General features: G+C 37.5%; 1 protein-coding gene across 50 annotated transcripts in view; it reads left to right on the top strand.

Moving 5' to 3' along the window:
- SORBS2 (sorbin and SH3 domain containing 2) overlaps positions 1-18,217 on the top strand; it is a 224,502-nt gene that overhangs the window by 120,207 nt on the left and 86,078 nt on the right. For 2 of the 50 annotated variants that reach the window (XM_065061129.1, XM_065061144.1), the window contains exon 1: positions 2,995-5,462. The exons of the other annotated variants lie outside the window; for them this stretch is intronic. The gene's annotated coding sequence lies outside the window, so the exon portion shown is untranslated. Of the gene's footprint in view, positions 1-2,994; positions 5,463-18,217 lie in introns of those variants that run through there. 50 annotated transcript variants of the gene reach the window in all.

Here is an 18,217-nt window from a genome sequence, read left to right on the forward strand (position 1 = left end):
TGTAGTACTCGCAGGACTAGTCCAAGGACAAGGGATCCCTGCTGAAAATTTTCCATTAAAAAGATAATTGCATAGCACAAGGCCTTTCTAAAAAGCCTGCCTGATTTTTTTCTTGTTTTTAATTAGGTGCTGAGATCTAGATCTAAAAAGACTGAAAATAGGAAAAAAGTTTTCTTTCCTGGGTAGTAGAACTAATCATGCTGGCAGTGACTGAGGAATTGTGAAAAATGCAAAATAGGAGGTGCTTTGCTTATAGTCTTGTATTATGATCTGATAATCCTGGTAAAATTACATGTTTGATATATACTGACATATTATTTCATATTTTGCATTGCGGAATGACAGACCTACATCTGGTTAGTTAATAAATACAGTACCTATGTGTACCTTGTACTGGTGCAAGGAGGTTCCAAACATTATTTTTTATTAAGATGAGATTTTTGCTAATCTTAATTCTCCATCAGCACCCTATTTGACTCAACTGTGTGAAAACATGATGAAGGGTGATAACACTGTCCGCTCTGTTATATCCCTTAATGAAAGCGGATCAGAAAACATGGCTGGGTTGTGTGTTAGGTGGGAAAAGTGTGCTCTGTTTACAACAACAACAAACACAAAAACATACAGCACAGACAAAAGATTTGTTACTGTGAAACAAATTGTGAGATGGTAGTGGCAACACATAGTAATACTAGGAACAAGCTGGAAAGAATGGTGTAAAATATGCTCTGGCTCTGTATATTGCCTTTCTTTTGAGCATGTAAATTGCTTACTGAAATAGTAGCTTTTATTTTTTGATGGGGAAAGCAGCTCCAGATTGAGTAACAACAACGGATCTCAAAGTACATTCAGCAGAATTGTAGGATGCTGGATAAACTTACTTCTCAAGGCCTTGGTAAGGACTGGAGGAGAAAAACAAAAAGCATGTGATGTGGTTGCAAGTGAGACCTAGCAAAGGTATGTGGTTCTCCCATCTCTGGCTGATACAATTACAGCAAGGGGCAGTCACAGTGCTGTTCCCCTTGGGCTAGGATTGGGGAATCAGAAAGACAGTCTCTGCACTTCGGAGATCCAGGTCTTTGTGTGGGGAATGATTGACAGCTGATGCTTCCTGCACGTGTATCTGTGTACATGTGTCAAGTATGTTTTTGTGCTTGTAAGAGAGACCAATTCAGAAGACAGCCCAAGAACAGAACAAAACTTTGGAGAATTACTGATAGTCCCCTGTGATATATTTGAGGTTTCACAAAGGTTTATTCTGTAGGCTATAAATACATAGGGACTACTATTTCAAGATTCGTAATTAGCTAAAGATGCAAATAGCCACACAAGGGATATTCAAAAGGTGCCTGTCCTTCTAGCTGCCATTCCTATCAATGTTCACAAGCTTTTGAAAATCCTAGGAAGGTACTTAAGTAACCCTTAAGTCATAAGAAGCAAAGTAATACAGGTGTGTATAACTTTTACATCTAGGAGTGTAGTGCCTTGGAACAGTTGGCTCTTCAACCAATTTTCAGATAGCTAGGTACATATGTAAAAATAGAGATGTCGAGAAGACAGGGATGGCCCGTGGATGTTAACTTTTCTTTCCCTTAGGAAAGAGAGAACCTTAGTTACAAGTGAACAAATGTTAAGTCTGAACATATGGCAGTAAATAAGTACCATTACAAAAACAAAACAAAAAAAACCCCAACCAAACAAAAAACAACACCAAACCACAAATAAGGTCAGATGTTGATGAGCAAATGGATTCCACCTGGTGGGGGTAAGAGCTGAGTTAAAACATTTGACACTTCTACTGAGAAAAATGAAAAATAGTTAAACTATCTATTTCTGCCTCTGTTGCTTTCAAATGTATGTGATAATCTGTGACATGTTTAGTCTTCCCTTCATCTTAACTGAAGCATTGTTTTAGTAGATGGAAAAAATGTTGTGTTTGGTTTTTTTTTTCTCCCATTAAAAACAGGCATAATGTTCTTTTTTTTAAAGCTGGACAAAATTAGCTTAATAATTAATAAGTGCCTTAGATGTGTTTACTTAAATGAAGAAAACAACTTTAGTTTTAGTCATGTTTTGCCTGAATTGAAGTCTTGCATCTGTTTTAGCTACTGATTTCTGGGTGGTTTGTATTTTGGAGAGGTTTTTGCTACTTATATTAATAAATTGAGAAAACAGTCACTGTCAAGAATCAACCAAGCTCCTTTCATCACAAATGCCCAGTGAAAGTATATAGTAAAAAGCCGACTGAGACAGTTATATTCCTGGCCATTTGCCCTTCTGTGTTAATACTTGCACTGTGAGGTCTTTACAAGGTATGGTAGCTTTAGCAGGTAATAAATTAGCTGCAGCTGTTGAACATGAGTCTCAAAAGCTCTTGGCCAATGTATAAGTGTGGCAAATGTGTTTGTGTACTCTTTAGAGGGTAGAACGGGAATCTTTCTAAATTTTCTCTGGATACATCTCTATGGCCTTTCTGGAATACGAAAACTCTTGTAATGCTCAGATTGGTCCAGGTAGGATTGTATATGGTGGCAGAGGCCAGTAATCATTTATCAAAAAGATGATCTGTAATCATGGGGTTTGATTCTTTTGCTTCATGTTTCTTCATGGACATCTCTGTAGAAGTTTTTGTTGGCTAATGCAAAAGCTGCTCTAAAAAAAAAATCACCATCTTATCTACAGGATACTTAAGCTTGTGCCAAAAATGAGCTTGCTTATATCAAAATTTTGTAAACACAATATAAACAGATCCTAGTACAGATTCTTGTAGGTGAAACTTGGAATTTGTGTTCTAAAGCTGAGGCTGAGAAAATGCAATTCTCCCTTATCTCTGCAACGTTCACTCTTACTGTACTGGTGACACACAAAGCCGTTGTTTGGGATGCACTCTAGGGAACAGCTAAACTAATTCTTTTTCCCGAGCTTATTTATTTTTCACTGCCATTTTCCTGGGGAGATCCTCAAGGTCATTTTATGCTACTTCCTGCTCTTTTTTTTTTTTAAATGCAAAGCAAAAGAGCTACCCTTGTCTTAAATACTGCAGTGTGTCTCTCGATGTGTGGAGTAATGCTATGCAAAGCTGAAGCTCTGGAAGATCCCAAGCTCAGACAGGATGATCACCTATATTTCCAAAGCACAAAGCTAGAATGCATGGAAGAGTTAAAATGTGGCCGCAGGCCCAAGCTGCAGCTTTTACTAGTATGTCTCATTGCTGATCCCCCCAAATTCCATTATTTCAGAAGATATCTGTTAAGTTCACTTAATGGTTGGTGAAATTTTTTTCAAAAGGTTTTTCTCTGTGAAGAGAGCTGAATTGTAATTGAAACTGCCCTATGCACCTAAAGCAGGGGTACTTGCTGATATACTTACAATCATGCATTTACAATTGAGGTAAGGACAACAGTAAAAATATTTCACTATGGTACTTTAATGGGTTTCCTCCTGTGCATTTAATAAGATTTAATTCTGTTTGGACTTCATGTCTTAAAATAAATGAAAGGTGCAACACTCAACAGTAGTAGCATATTTTACTAAAACCATGAAGGGAATAACATCAGTCATAAAATAAATTAGGTCATCTGGTACCTCTGGAAATCAAGTAGTCCAGCCTCCTGCATAAAGCATGGCAAATCTTGAAGCTAGATCAGGTTGCAGAAGACTTTGTGTGGCTCAGCTTTGACTGTCTGTAAGGAGGGAGACTGCACAGCTGGGCCCATTTCAGTGCTTGACTACTCTTTCAAAGCTCACTTTTTCAAGCACAGCATTCTTAATCCCCTGTGTTGCAACGTGTCTATTGCACCTTGTCCTTTCACTGGCCTTTTCAGGAAGAAATCTGACTCTTGTGTTCTCGCTAGCTCTTCTTTAAGTGCTTGAAGACAGCAGTTAGATCCCCTGGGCTTTCTCTTTTTCAAGCTGAAAATCCACAGCTCCCTCAGCCTTTTTGCATGTGTTCTGTGCTCCATGTCCTGAGCCTGGTAATCCAGGCTCTGCTGGACTCACTCCAGTTTTTCAGTATCCATCTAGTACGGGGCTGGTCAAAATTACATGGAGTATTGCAGATGTGGTCTCACCAGGATACAATATGAGGGAAATGACCACTTCTCTTGACCTGCTGGTGATGCTTTTGCTAGTGTAGCCTATATGCAGGTAATCCTCACTGCTTGAAAGGCACACAGCTGACTTGAATTCACCTTGATATCCTCCATGGCTCCAGATTCTATTCTACAGAGCTGCCCCCACAGGCTATATGTGCTGCATGGAGTTATTCTGCTCCTGGTGCACGACTTTGTGTTTGTTGAATTTTATGAGGAACCTATCAGCCTATTCCTCCAGCATTTGGAGGTCCCTCCACTGTAACAGCTGCTTCCCAAATCTAGTGACCTCCATGAATTGGTTTCGTACTATTGCCAAGGTGCCTAATGAGCCATAAAAAAACAGCTGCACTTAACTTCAAGGAATGTTATTTTTGAATAAAGAACCTAACTTAAAAAACTGGTAACCTGGCTTTTTTTGCCAAAAGTACATAAAAATCGAGAAAGTTCAATACAAAATTCCTGGCAAACATTTTTTCTTGCTCCCTAGCAGAATATTTTGTTTCATATATTTAACAGAATGACACTTTGCCAGAGTTCATATTGATTCTTTGTTCTGACATTAAGAAATGGGTCCAGGTACCCTGAGGTGCAGTCCAGTACCTACAATTATATGGCTATTTTATTCTGAAATCCTTTTAGATGACTTGTTTAAAGGAAGCCTTAGCAGTCTAAATACAGTGAAAGGTTTGTTAGCGTGTGCTCCATATTGTCCCTTGTGGCTACTGTAAGTTAGTTCACGTTTCAAAATTACAGCTTTTTTCCCTTGGGAAGAATTTTGTAGGCTCCTGTTGAACACCTTTTCAAAAGCAGTGCAGAGCAAATGAATCTTATAAAACCACTGCCTGCTTTCTTTGGTGTTAAACGCTTCCCATGTCTGTCTGCCTGGAAACAGCTACAAGAGCTGCAAAGATGAATCAAACACACGACAGAGCAGCACTGCTCAGCTCGCAGGGCTCTGTGACGGCTTTGACCTCTGAACGACTCACTTGCTCCGCATCCATTGGAAGCTCCAAACAATGAGTCCCTGTCCAGCTACACCCAGCTCGGCTTCCTGCTGGCGGACTTGAAGGAAATCTGCCTGGTGTGGAACCGTGGCTTGCAAAACATTCTACAGCAGCCAAACAGTAGTGGCTGAAGACAGAGCGATTTATTGGTGTTAATGCCCATCCTCTTCGTGTATGAGTCATGCATGCAAAACAGTCTGAAACCAAATAGTTGCTAAACATATTTAGCCGAGAAGTGTTGGAGTGTGGCTGTTTGCTATCATTCAGGTTTACGTTCACCTAGCGAAGCATTCTTGGGGAAAGAAGCAAGTGTTTTGATAACCTTCTTGCCACTGTGTGGATGAATTACAAACTCGGTCCTGTGGTGCGTAACTTTTTATAAGAAAAATTTCAAAAGTATCATTTTGGCAAAGGTAGGACTGCTTTTCTGTGACTTTCTACTTCTCAAGATTCTTGGAGTCCTCTAGCTTAGTAGATATTGTGAGGCTTTTTGACATAGCAACTTTCTTAAACAGCTTATCAGCTCATATATAATACAAAAATTGTCACTAATAAGAGACTGAGATCTGTGGAGGGGAGAGGCTTATCATCCTCCCATGTCTTGGAACAAGGCTTGAGGGGGGGCAGGGAGGGGAAGTGCTGATATGTGGTGATGTTTATATAACAGGTGACAACATCAATAATCTATCAGTGAAGTCCTCAAGACTTGGTTCTGTTTTGTAGATATGCTGATAATGGTTAGCTCTTAAGAAGAGTGAATTTATATATTAAAAGTACAGGTGAAGTTCTTAAAATAAGCTGCTATGCCTAGGTTTTCAGAGAACAGAATTTGATGGCGTGCAGCAATGTAAGAGCCTTGTTCATGTTTCAAGTACCTATTCCTACAATTGTGCTCACTGCATTCAGTTAAAAACTGCGTTGTTTGCTCCTTTAGAATATAAATCCTTAGTTGTGGAATTATATATGTAATGGAGAAAGAAGAGTGATAGGTTTTGTTGCTTTGAGATAACACAAAGAAAAATGCTTTGCCTCTGAATCAGGCTGTGTTCACGTTGTGAATTCCGGAAGCCATTAGATGTACGTGGCAGTATGGAAATACTGCTTCCGTAATGGGAAAAGCTTAAACCAGCACAGGAAATTTGCATGGATTTTGGTAATCATTGATATGTACAATGTATTTTGCTCTTGTAAACTATACTAAAACTTTATTGATGCCTGGGGAGAAAGAAAAAGGTTACAAAATTGCTTTATGATAGTGGTTGATAGTTGCAGCATTTTTGATACAGCTCACCTGAATTTCATAATAAGGTGATAATTTGGCTACTTTTGCCTGAAAATTATATAGAATTTGTATTAAATCACTGAACATGCTCTGTGTATGTTAAGACAAATTCTGGTTCCTTGTTATAAGTGTATTTATCACAAACCAAAATTGTGGTGTCTGAAATGACAAAACCCAAAAAAATATTTTATAGCCAGTAAACAGCACGCATCTGCTTTGTGATGCTTCTACAAGTGAGTCCTTACATGACAACATTAAAAAATACCACATGTACATGCTGTATCTGCATTCTAAAGGCAGAGAGGTAGAACTTCTGTATCATAACAGTTCTGTCACCTTCCATTTGCTATGTGGTAATATGACGATATAAATTGTTCCCCATTAATGTTGACAGACCACTACAAATTGTGATTTATCCGAAAACATTAAGTGTAGCCATGTCATTCAGTGGGTACTTGTAACTGACTTACTAATGTGTAGGAGTAGTTTGCATTTCTGTAGTCTCTTGAGGCTTAAATTAAAAAACTTGAAAGCCTGAATTATGTTCAGTGAAAGAAATTCTGTAGCATGTAATGTCTATTTACATGTGGCTTTTTTGTTTGAAACATTTTTAATAAATGTGTGATGACTAAGGGATAGGATTCTAAACTAGAGTGAGGGGGCATCATTGACCTCAGTTGAACTGCACTGCTTTATAACAGCTGAGGAAATAGCAGGAAGTGTTTGCATTCTTCACTGTTTCTAAGACTAGAAGATAGAGAAAAGAGCTCTGACTAGAGGACAAACAGAGAAATTTATAGGAGTCTTAAAGAAAACAGTATATTTTGATTTGGAGTAAGACTCTTTCTTATTGCTAATACTATCCAAATAGATGTTTATTAGCTCTGATGACTCACTTCTTTTCTCTCAATTCAGTTAAGTATTGATTCGCTGCCATTTAAATGAGGCTGATACACTGCTCTTGTGCAAAAGCTTTCGAGGCCATCAAGTTTAAACACAGTTTTCTTACTTAGAGTATTTGGTGCTGCATACTTACACTAAGTGCAGGTTTTCTTCTTGGAAGAATCTAACGTACAGCATTTAGTTCTATATGCGTATAGAAATGAAAAGGTTTTATGCATGCCTGGGCAGCTTCTGTCCCAGTGCAAGTATTTAGAAGTAGTTTGCCCAACATTCACTAGAAATGAGGTATAGAATAGCTGTCTTCTGCAGCCACTTAATTGTGATGGAGCATATGACTGAGGTACATGTTTGTGTCTTTTTTGCTCATTAGCTAGATCATAACTTCATCCAGTATTAACACTTCTGAAATCTACTGAAGTGAAGCGAATAATCCCGTCTCTGAAGATGCTGGATAGAGCAGAAGGATTAACTGTATTTGCCAGCCAGCACTAAGGCCATGAAAGACAACAGGATGTTCAATATAAATTACAAAGGGCACAAAGGAGCAGATACTTATTCTTGAAACCTACAGTTCTGGTTTGCTTAATACTCAGAAGCTTTCGCTTGTTCAGAGTTTGTGCACTTCATAAAAAGTGGCATGGCTCTACTTAATAATTCACTGCTGATATGTTTGTAGGGCCTTATCTCCCACTCTACTATTTGTTATGCTGATGTCACTAAACTGAAGACAGAGCAGAGCAGTCCTGCACTAGGGCACAGATGCAGCTTATAGATTTCCTTAGACATCCACAAAGGGTGTAACCACATCTACTATGTGTCTAGAAATGGATTGTTCTTGGATGTGATTTGTTTGAGAATTGCAGCCTTTCTTACTGAGAGAAGGAATAATAAATCCAACTCCTGCTACATATATGGTAACACTATGAAGGGGAAGAGATTTTTTAAAATAAAGACTTTTTTTAACTGAAACAATTTATGTAAATATTTTGTGCCTGTCCTTTTTTTTTTTCTTTTTTTTTAGTCAATTGACTGACTAGTTCACTTTCCAAAAGCTCAGATGTATAGTAAGTCCACTGACCTGATTACTAGAGAGCATTTTATGAAGAGGTCATTCTTGAGAATGCCTGCTTCCTATTGCCTGCAGCTGTCTTTCACCTAGGATCAAGAGAAGTTTAAAATTAAAAGACAAAGAGGGGAGACCATTGAGAAAGACTTGGAAACTTAGTGTAAATTCCACAGTTGCCCCTTCCCCCACCCCCAACAAAAGCATAAAACCAAATTTATCATTTGCTATCGCTGCAGTGCAACAGCTTACTTCCATCCCAGAATGCTGAAGAGTGAAATGGAAATGCAGACAATTGCAAAAGATGGAAGTATTATTTTCTTTATCTGATCTGTATTCTAATGTATTTAATAAGATGGAATGTTTTAAAATACCAAGGCTTCATACCACAGTAAGAATTCTATGAACCAGCATTGTTTGCTTTTGTGATATAACTAATGGATCAAATTTGATGGGAGCCATCAAAGCAAACTAAGAATTATTTTAAGTAAAAGGTATAAAGCAAAAGTGAGTAGGGGAAACCTTAAAAGATTATCTCTCTTAAATCTGGTGTTTGTCTCATGGCTTCTTCAAGGTGACTAATGCTACACATTAAAACATGCTTGAAGGCAAGATACTGTTGCTGTATCAGTATTTAAATTGAGGTGAATCATAGGGCAAAGCTACAGAGTTGAGTGAAGTTGCATGGGAAATTGTTACCTTGCTTTACAGAAGCTGTTTTGAAATTTTGGGAAGTTGTCCTGACTTCCTAAGCAAGTCAAAACCTGAATGCCAGTGTTGAATTTCTGTGAATAGAAAGACCAGATAATTTTTTCAAACACATAGTTTGTGTTGCTGTTCTGAGACAATTTACTTTAAATGTATTTCTAAATAAAAGCTTAGATTAGCCTAAAAATCAAACAAAACAGGACCCTTCAACAATTTTGCAACTTATGTGCAAAAGCATTTTCCAGAATTGTTGCTCTTTTTTTTACAATAGTTTTTCTACAGAACATTGGGTTTGGATGTTAATTCTGACCTGATCAAGAGATATACATAGCGTTCATTAGCAATAGTCTTACGAACAACAAGTGCCCATTCTTTAGAAAGAGAGGTGATGCATAAGAAAAGGATTTTGAGTAAGAGGCAGGCTTCCAAGAGATAGGCCACAATGGGATGAAATTATGGCCAAAATACCAGAAAGTAGATGGATGTTCACAGCCATGGATTTGAGATGAAGGGACTTTATTTAGGAACTGCAGAACTCATGCCATTGATAGTACTTAGAGCAAGTGGAGAAGAGAAAAATAATTTGAGATCAGTCTTTGGAAATTAGGATAAGGTGTCAGGAAAGCCAGACAGAGTGGGGTTAGGGGCATTCGTGAAAACTGATTACAAAAAGGATTACAGCACTGAAGGAATAAAAGTGAGAATTTCAGAAGAGTATAGAATAGAAAGAAACAACTAGACATGCATCAGTGGTGATATAGAGCACTTATTCTCTAAAACAGTTAGTTTCTCAAGAAGTAGATTGGTTAATTTTTAATTATTTGAAAGGAAATTTCCTTTCAAGAGCAAATTGATTCTTATATACTATGCCTTGCTTATGCATGGACTTTCAGAATTAGCTCATTTTTTGATTGGAAGTGCTCTGATTTCATTTTATTTAAATGTAGGAAAGAACATAATGCTACCTTGAACGTTACTGACCTTCAGATGAAGTATTTACATCACCTAGACCAATTATAAAGTGACAGCTTTGTGGTGATATTAAAATAGCTTTCTACATTAAAAAAATTCCTTTTTTTTAGGCTAATAAATTCTTGTATGCTGTGTTTAGTAAGCAGCACCAGCAGCTACTGTAAGAAATGAAAAAGCAATTGTGTTTTCAGTTCATTAATTTTATTAATTTGACAGCTTTTCACAGATAGCCATTTCATTACTTCAGGAAACTTCAAGACTACTTAGAGTAATTTCTTTACTGGAGGAAGAAAAATGTCTTTTTTGAAAACAATTACAGTGTGGTTTTAAACCCTCTACCGTTTCCTTCAGAAAGTTTGGGTGAAATGTCGATAACTTAAGTCACTCTTCATTTGTTAGATCTGATTTAATGTTGGACCCTTAAATGTTCAGTGATTGGGCTTTAAAGAAGGGAGAAGCTTGCTTCTCTATCCATCTACTACACAGATCTGTTTTACTCTTTCATGTGAATATTTATGCATTTTTAATGCAAATAAAGTTCAAAAATGTGATTTTTGGAATGGAATGATTGTGAAATAATGAAGTTATAAATAATGTTGCTGTAAGCCCGACTATTAAATATAAAAATCATAAAAAAGCATAAGTAGAACTTATTGAAAAGTCAACAGTTAACATGTTTTCATACCTATAGCCCTCCTTGTCATGTGAGTTTGGGATGGCATACAGCTGAAATCAGTTGTGCTCTATGTAGCAGAGGACTATAATGAGCAATTAACAGCATCCTTTAAAATTACATACTGCAGTGCACTGTATGGTACGTGACTGTAGTTATAAAACTATAAGTGTGTGGGAATTGAGAATATCTGCTAAGGGAATGGCACTTACTGTTGCCGATTTAAAAAAATCCTACTGCTGTAAAAATAACATTAAAATATTACATACAACAGATTAAGCTAAGGACATAATTTTAATAATTAAGTAGACTGAGGGGTGGTTCATAAAGGAAAATATTCTGTGATGCTCCATTATGTTATCTGTCCTTTCTGTTATTCACACTGCACTTGATGAGGTTGAATAGCTGGTACTGCAGCAAAGCATGTAACTGATCTACACATTTTCATGAAACAGATACCATCTCATGTGCTAGTGCTCCATGAATTAGTTGAGTGACTCCCACAATACAGAACAATGAGCCCTGACTAGCACTTTTGGCAGTGTTAGAAATGTGGCTGCTGCAGGTACATTTAAACTAGTCTGATTACCTTGAAGTAACATTTCATTTGGGGCCAGTACTAAACCCATTCAGTCAATGAAGGATTTCTTTTGGCATCAACACTCCTGGGATGTATCCTTGGCTAAATTTCACTATGTGGTTTAGAAAATAAAATAAAACATATCGTGATACTAATGAATCAAACCTTGTCTTAAAACTTCAAAATATTCAAGCATGTTGTTTAGAACGGCGTTATTAAACTCTCTAAACTAGCTAACATACACTGATAGTACCTATGATTAATGGAGCCATTCATCGTTTCCTGTTTTATGATCCTGTTTCAAGTTACTTGTCAAAAGCTAGAGGCCATGATTCTACAATGTAATAGTTTTGTTCCCATTAAAGATTCTGGTCATCTGCAGTTTAGAAAAGTTAGGACTTGGTGGATGGAATAAACACAGCTTTGTTAGGAATGTGACTTTTACCTCCCATTACAAAAATTGTGTGCCTCTGAAAAATCTGTTAGCAGATGCTCAGTAGAGATTTGGCAAAAGCACATGATCTGAAGATCCATTCCCGTTGCACATGAACAGAAAATTAGAATTGAGTGCTTCAATGCTTCTCAGTGCCAGGGGTAGTATAGGGAATGAGTGGGACTATTCATTGCTACTGCAATGAATGCTAGAGCAAGCTGAAAATAAGATGACGGTGTTTGCTGTTCTTTCAGGCCCACTATAGACCGGTCTTTGAAGAGGAAAAGGCTGCCTGGCTTGAAGACTGAGGGAATAAGAGCAGTAGACTGTGACAAATTGCTTCTGACAGAGGAAGGGGGAGTTTGGTTTGGAGGGCAGTGACAGGAAAACTGGGATTTAAGTGAGTTAAAGGAGCAGAGGTGAAACTGGCCTGGAAGGAACCTGGGGCTGAGGGCTGAAAGCTTACTGTGGCTGCCTGACTTCCTCAGCTGAAAAGGTGGAGGTTTGCCTAGTGACTCTAGAAAAGGGATTCAGGTGTACCTGTGCTGCCAGGTAAAGAGACTCCAGCATTTTCCCTTCCTTGCAGAAGGAAAGAAAATATAGAAGGTGACAGGAGAAAAAAATTATATTCGTGTTGCAAAGGCTGCAGATAGGACATACCAGAGTTAAAGCCACCTTTACTGCTTCAGTTTGTTCCCTCTGTGTGGATGCAGTTATTTGAATAGGTTTATATCTGCCTGTTTCTGCTAATCTCTGGCCTCATCCAGAGCATACACTGCATCTCCTCAAGGGCTGCGGGAGTGGATTTGGAATAAGGAATGGACTCAGTTTTAGGCTCTTCAGGATAGTAGGGAATGAAGTAGGGGACTGAATACTGGTCCTGGTTTGTGTCCCTGCCACTTTTTTCCTGTGATGGTGGGAGTTGTGTGTTATTGTGGATGAGCAGGGAAAGCTCCTGCTGGTGCCTGGCTGGCAGGCAGCTTGTATTGCACTGAAAAGCCAGGCATGACAGTGCTGCACAGATGCCCAGCCACCTCTCAGGGGATGCCTAACTTTGTTCTGTGTTGGCTGAACGCCTGGCACAAGCCTCTGATCTGTGAAAGTGCCCGGCACATACTTGCAATGAGAGTTCGATTAGCACTATTAACATTCAAAGTATTCTGGCCAGTTGGACCCAAAGTATCTTCAGTTCAGTTATGCAAAGTTACTGAAATCTTCAGTCTGTTTGTCACTTCAGTGAGGATACAGTGGTTTTCTGACAGAAGTTAATTTGCTTGACATGCATAGCTGTTACAGTGATCAATGTTTAAAGCAAACCTTGAGGAGAACTCACAGTTATAAATGAGTTTCAAGGCTGCATGCTGGATAACGGTCAAACATGGTGTAGGTCCGTACAGGAAGAACATTGTTCTTTCTGTATACAGGCAATTTTTTTCTGGGTTTGTGGTTTTTGTAATTTGCTTTTAGCAATCAAAAGTTTTATGTGACATCATTTAAATTCTTTAATTGTAGTTTATTAAAAATTACATATATATGTAGATTACAGGTGAAAGATACCAGCATGTGAATATGTACATGTACTGGTGTTTTCTACATGTGCTTTCCCTGAGCTCTTTTTTCACTAGGAAATACTGAGGGTTATGCTAGGTTCAAAAAAAGACCTAGAAGTATTCCTGAGAGACAGGTCTTTCAATTTTGAAGAATCTGTGTGGTCAGTGTGATTATGTCTTCTTTGAGCTGAATGAGAATTCCATGTATATGTTCTTGAGGTTATTATGAATATATGACATGGCTCATAGAATTATTTATTATTCAACCTATTGTTCTCAGTCAGAACAGAGAAGAGTTTATCTTGTGTTGATAAAGCATGGTCTTGTCTCTGACCTTCACTCTCTGGGACGCTGAATCAATGAATTGAGTGATTTCTTTCTCATTTAAGAGCGGTAAGAATAACAAGAGTGGGAGTCACATGGTAATGCTTTATCCCAACACTGGAAAATCAGATATTGTTCAGATTGGTGCATATAAAAGCTTAAACTGAGCAAGATGTAATGAAATAGCATGATTAGTGATTACCATATTTAGCCAAATGGTTTAGTATTTTACCCCATCAATAAGAATATATTATCTGTAATTCCTGGAGAAAACTGAGAGTGGGAAAATCAATCCTCTGATTACTAAAGTTAAATCTGGTAATTGTAAATTTGTCTCTTACAGAAATGAATGCTACTTGCAGGCAGAAAATACAATCTTTATAAATTCTGATATGTAACGGTTATATGGATAACAATTTCTGTAGTAGAAACTATGTATGATATAGATAATGGCTAGATGAACTCTTATCTAAAGAATTGTAGTAGTAATGATCTTGGGAAACATTTTTAAAATTGTATATAACATTTTTATTTCAATAACATTGGCATAGTTTCATGGTTGTAGAATTTTGCAGTGATTTTATTATCAACTTGTTAATGTCTTCTCTTAGCAGCTGGTAGCTCTTGGAAGCTGCTATTTATCCTGTGATCAAAAGAGTGAGCAGGTATAGTTAATGAAACTTTAGGCATTTCCTTCGTATTTGATCAACACTTTTTTAAAAATCTGTCTATAATTTACCATTTTTCTTTGCTATTTTCTTGACCGCAATTGCAAATATCTGTAACTCATGTTCTCTGGTTAAACAATCTCTCTTGGGTTAGCTGACCTTTTAAAATCTCCTAGCTTAACATTTTTGCTATAGTAATTTTTTCTGTACTCTATTATATATGCTGTCACAGTACATAAGGACCAGCATCCCATTACTCTGTAAGACATACAGAGACACACCTAAATTAGTCAGATTTCCCAATAATTTACAATCTAAAATGAAAAAGTAGCAGATGAAGGCAGCATCTGAAATACAGGGAATCAATGTTTATTGGTATTAGTACCAAGCAGCCTCCAGCTACTGGGGAAGGGCTATGTGCTTGCAGAGACTGGGATCCCGTCCTGCAGAAACAATTGAGTGGAGATAGCCCCCCTCCAAAAGTGACAAAGGAGGATAAGAGAAGGCTAAACTCACAAAGGTGAAAAGATCTGTTGAAAATCAGTGGCAGAGCCAGGTGTAGAAACCACATGTTAATGCCCTATTACAAGGGATAATCTGGTATACCATATGGTACCAGGCCTAAAGAAGCCTCAGAGCATGTAAAACTGCTCAGTCCTGTCCTTTAAATGTCACTGAAAAGTTAAAATTACAGGGAAATTGTTAGAATTCATAAAAATAAACAAGTCCAATTCTGTTTCTTTTAGGTATATAAGTAGATTTTTTTTTGGCCTGTGAACTCATGAGAATGGCTATAAGTATAATAGGCTTAATAGTGGACCCATTTAATGCAACCACCTCCCCAAACAGAGCTTAACTTAGAGCAAATGGGATCATAAATATCCTTTGTTTTCCTGATCTTTTTACTTTGTGGATCATTGGACAGTTCTGAGAAGATGGGACCTTTTCCCATGAGTGGTTTTCAGCAACAGGATTCAATACCCATCAGTCAAGGGCCTGACAGTCTCTCCTGCTGTACAGGCAGATTCTATTTCCCTTTCAAAGCCTGATTTTTTTCCAGATCCTCAAGTTTTCCAGGTTATCTCAGTGACTCATACTTCACAATCAGAACCCAGAATGCTAGAGTGGTCTACTTTTGGAATTAAAATTGCACTTTTAGACAGCAGAAATTTTTTTGTTATTTTTGTTGATTATGTGATGTCTAATACAACAAATTAAATTTTGAGGGAGGGGGAAGTATTGTAGCTGGAATCATAAAGTATGTGTATTTATCCACATATAGCTCCTAAACTCTTCCTGTATGAATTGCCTTATGTCTTATAATGCTAGGGTATATTGCCCATTTGGCCGTGGTATGGTCTGTGTTCTCAAAGGTAATTCCTCATAGACCTTGTAAGCCTTCAGTGTTACTGACACCTCTGCATTTCTGTCAAACTGAGTAAAATTGGCTGAAAGTTTTAATTACATAATAGGGGTACTAAAAGTTTCCCTATGTGATCCTATCCAACTTTTACCTTAGAAAACAGGGATTAAAATATCCCAGTGAATATCTTCTTAGATTATCTTCTAAGTTATTGGTATTCTTTTTGTCTTTATGATCATATTACAAAAAGTTCAAAACCAAATCCTGCTGCTTCAGCATACTTACTAACAATGTATTAAGGAGCCTTATGTCATCCCACACATGGTGTGACTCTGTTAGCTAGATGTAGCATTCCTTAGCTGTGGTTAAGGGAAGCGTATTTTTATATTTGAGACAAAACCAATGGAAGGAAACAGAAAAGGATTTTTCTTTCATGAATGAACACTGTTCCCACTGATTTGATTGGGAGTGGTATTGACTCATTAAAAACCAAAACAAAACCACCACCACCCAGAAAAAGATTGAAAGTAGTTCTATTTAGGTGGAGATTTACATAGGTTAGTCTCAAATTGGTACGTATTACACACCCAGTAGAAAGAAGCAGGAACACATTGTTTGTCATATTGTATGAACATGGAAAATTTGATAATACTTGAAGTATTCAAGTGACCAGTAGTTTGCAAAGTCCTGGGAATGAGTGATGAAACTAAAACTCCCTTATTTTCCTATTGTCTTTGGTAGTTACTGAAGGCTAACAAACCTAAATTTAACCCTCATTTGTGCACCTGTGTTTACCTGATAAGGGAACTTTCAGGAGGACTGAGAAGATGTGTCATGCAGTTTAAGCACTCCGCCTTGAGGGTTTTTGTGATTGTGTTTGTAGGCATTAATCTACTGCGTGTCTATTTCAGTGACATGGTCTCATACAGGAATTTTAAATCATTTCCAGCCTACAGAATGAGTTAATTTGAACAAACACAATTCCTGTAAAACAACAGCAGGGGAAGCCAAAAGCAGGGAACAAAATGACCATTAAAGGCTAGAAATTTACAATTTTATCTTATTAAAAGCAGTAGTAGATGCCTGGGGTAAAGGGTAAGAAATGTGAATTGCAGTCAGAAGTTAATGAGACTTTTCTCTTTTTCTTTATATTTAAGCAATGAAAATAATAATTAAAAAAATCACAAACACCACAAGCATGACCGGAATTATTAATAATATTTCCTCTAGTGGTAGAGCTTTAAGGAGATGCCAAGTATCAAAGCAGCTGTTTGTCCTCCTCCTTCCTTCTGCAGCTGTAAAAATAACCAGTAAAATGTACAGAATGTTGTCAGTCTGAACATCTTTCTTGTTATCCTGTTAGACTTGCAGTTACATTTTAGGAAAACGTTCTGATATTGGAGTGTCTGAGATATATTTTGAGACGACAGCAAGTACCTACTTAGAACTAAGTGCAGACGTTTTACTAGTTGGGTTTTCAGTACACAGCTAGTCGAAAGTATACATATCTAGTAGAAGTCATGCTACAACAGGAGAAATTTTAAGCTTTAAGTTTTTTCTCTAAAGCGAAAGACTTGCTTTTAAGTTGATATCAATTTAAATATAAGTGTTTGAACTTTTTCTTCAGATGTTGTATCAGATAAAGATTGCTTTAAGGAACCTTCAGTTTAGAAACATGTAGTCTTTGCTTTTCTCATCAGATATTTAGTTAATTTTCTCAGTTTCATGAAGAAACAGAGGGACAGGAAAGTATAATTCTAGCTTCTCTTAATTTTGTATTCATAGCATTCTCAGAAAAAATATTAGGAAAAGCATCCAAGGTCCGGAAAGAAGTTCCTATGTCATCAAATCTATTCCCTTGCTTTCAAACAGCCACATTTTTCACATACACTTGTCAAGTTCGGGCTCTTAAGTTTGACCACAGTACTGATAAAAGTGCTCCACACCGTAATGACTGTCATGAATAGAAACTACCTTATGATTTTCAACTTAAATTTAAGAAAAAATAAATGATTAGTAGTTCTTGTGCCAACTTTGTTCCTTCTTCCAGTTCTGTCCAGTTCCTTGCTGTGTTTATCGAGAATGATCAGCCATAGATTTCTCTGATGGGTTCTCCTGTACCTGATGTTCTCTGAACTCTCGTTCATGGGAACCAGAACTGCTTGTGATTTTCAAGACAGAATCTTTCCAGTGCCTTGAATTTGCTAGGGGAAATAGACTTAGATGTTAGTTTGTTAGTTCAAGCTATTCCAGCTGCCTACAGTATTACTGTATTCCTAATTGCAACTTGGCAAACACAGCAAAAATCATAAATCCAACTTCTATGTCTGTTCTGCTGCCTTTCCACGCTGCTCAGAAATTACCTGTTTCCTACTAGAATATCACTCGCGACCAAAATTTCTTGACAGTTGTAGCAGAGTAACTACCCATCCCCCTCCTGTCTCTGAAAGAATCTCTACAAGCACACATCGCCTCAGCTTTTCCTGGTCAGTTTAACCAATGCAAGCTCTTTGCAGCCCGGACATGTCTCCTAGTATTTTGCATCTCCCCAGATGATCCAGTAAACAGAGCTTTTGCGTGTACAGTTTTCTCTGATCACA

Source organism: Columba livia, chromosome 4, assembly GCF_036013475.1.
Source record: "Columba livia isolate bColLiv1 breed racing homer chromosome 4, bColLiv1.pat.W.v2, whole genome shotgun sequence".
Classification (NCBI taxonomy): Eukaryota; Metazoa; Chordata; class Aves; order Columbiformes; family Columbidae; genus Columba; species Columba livia.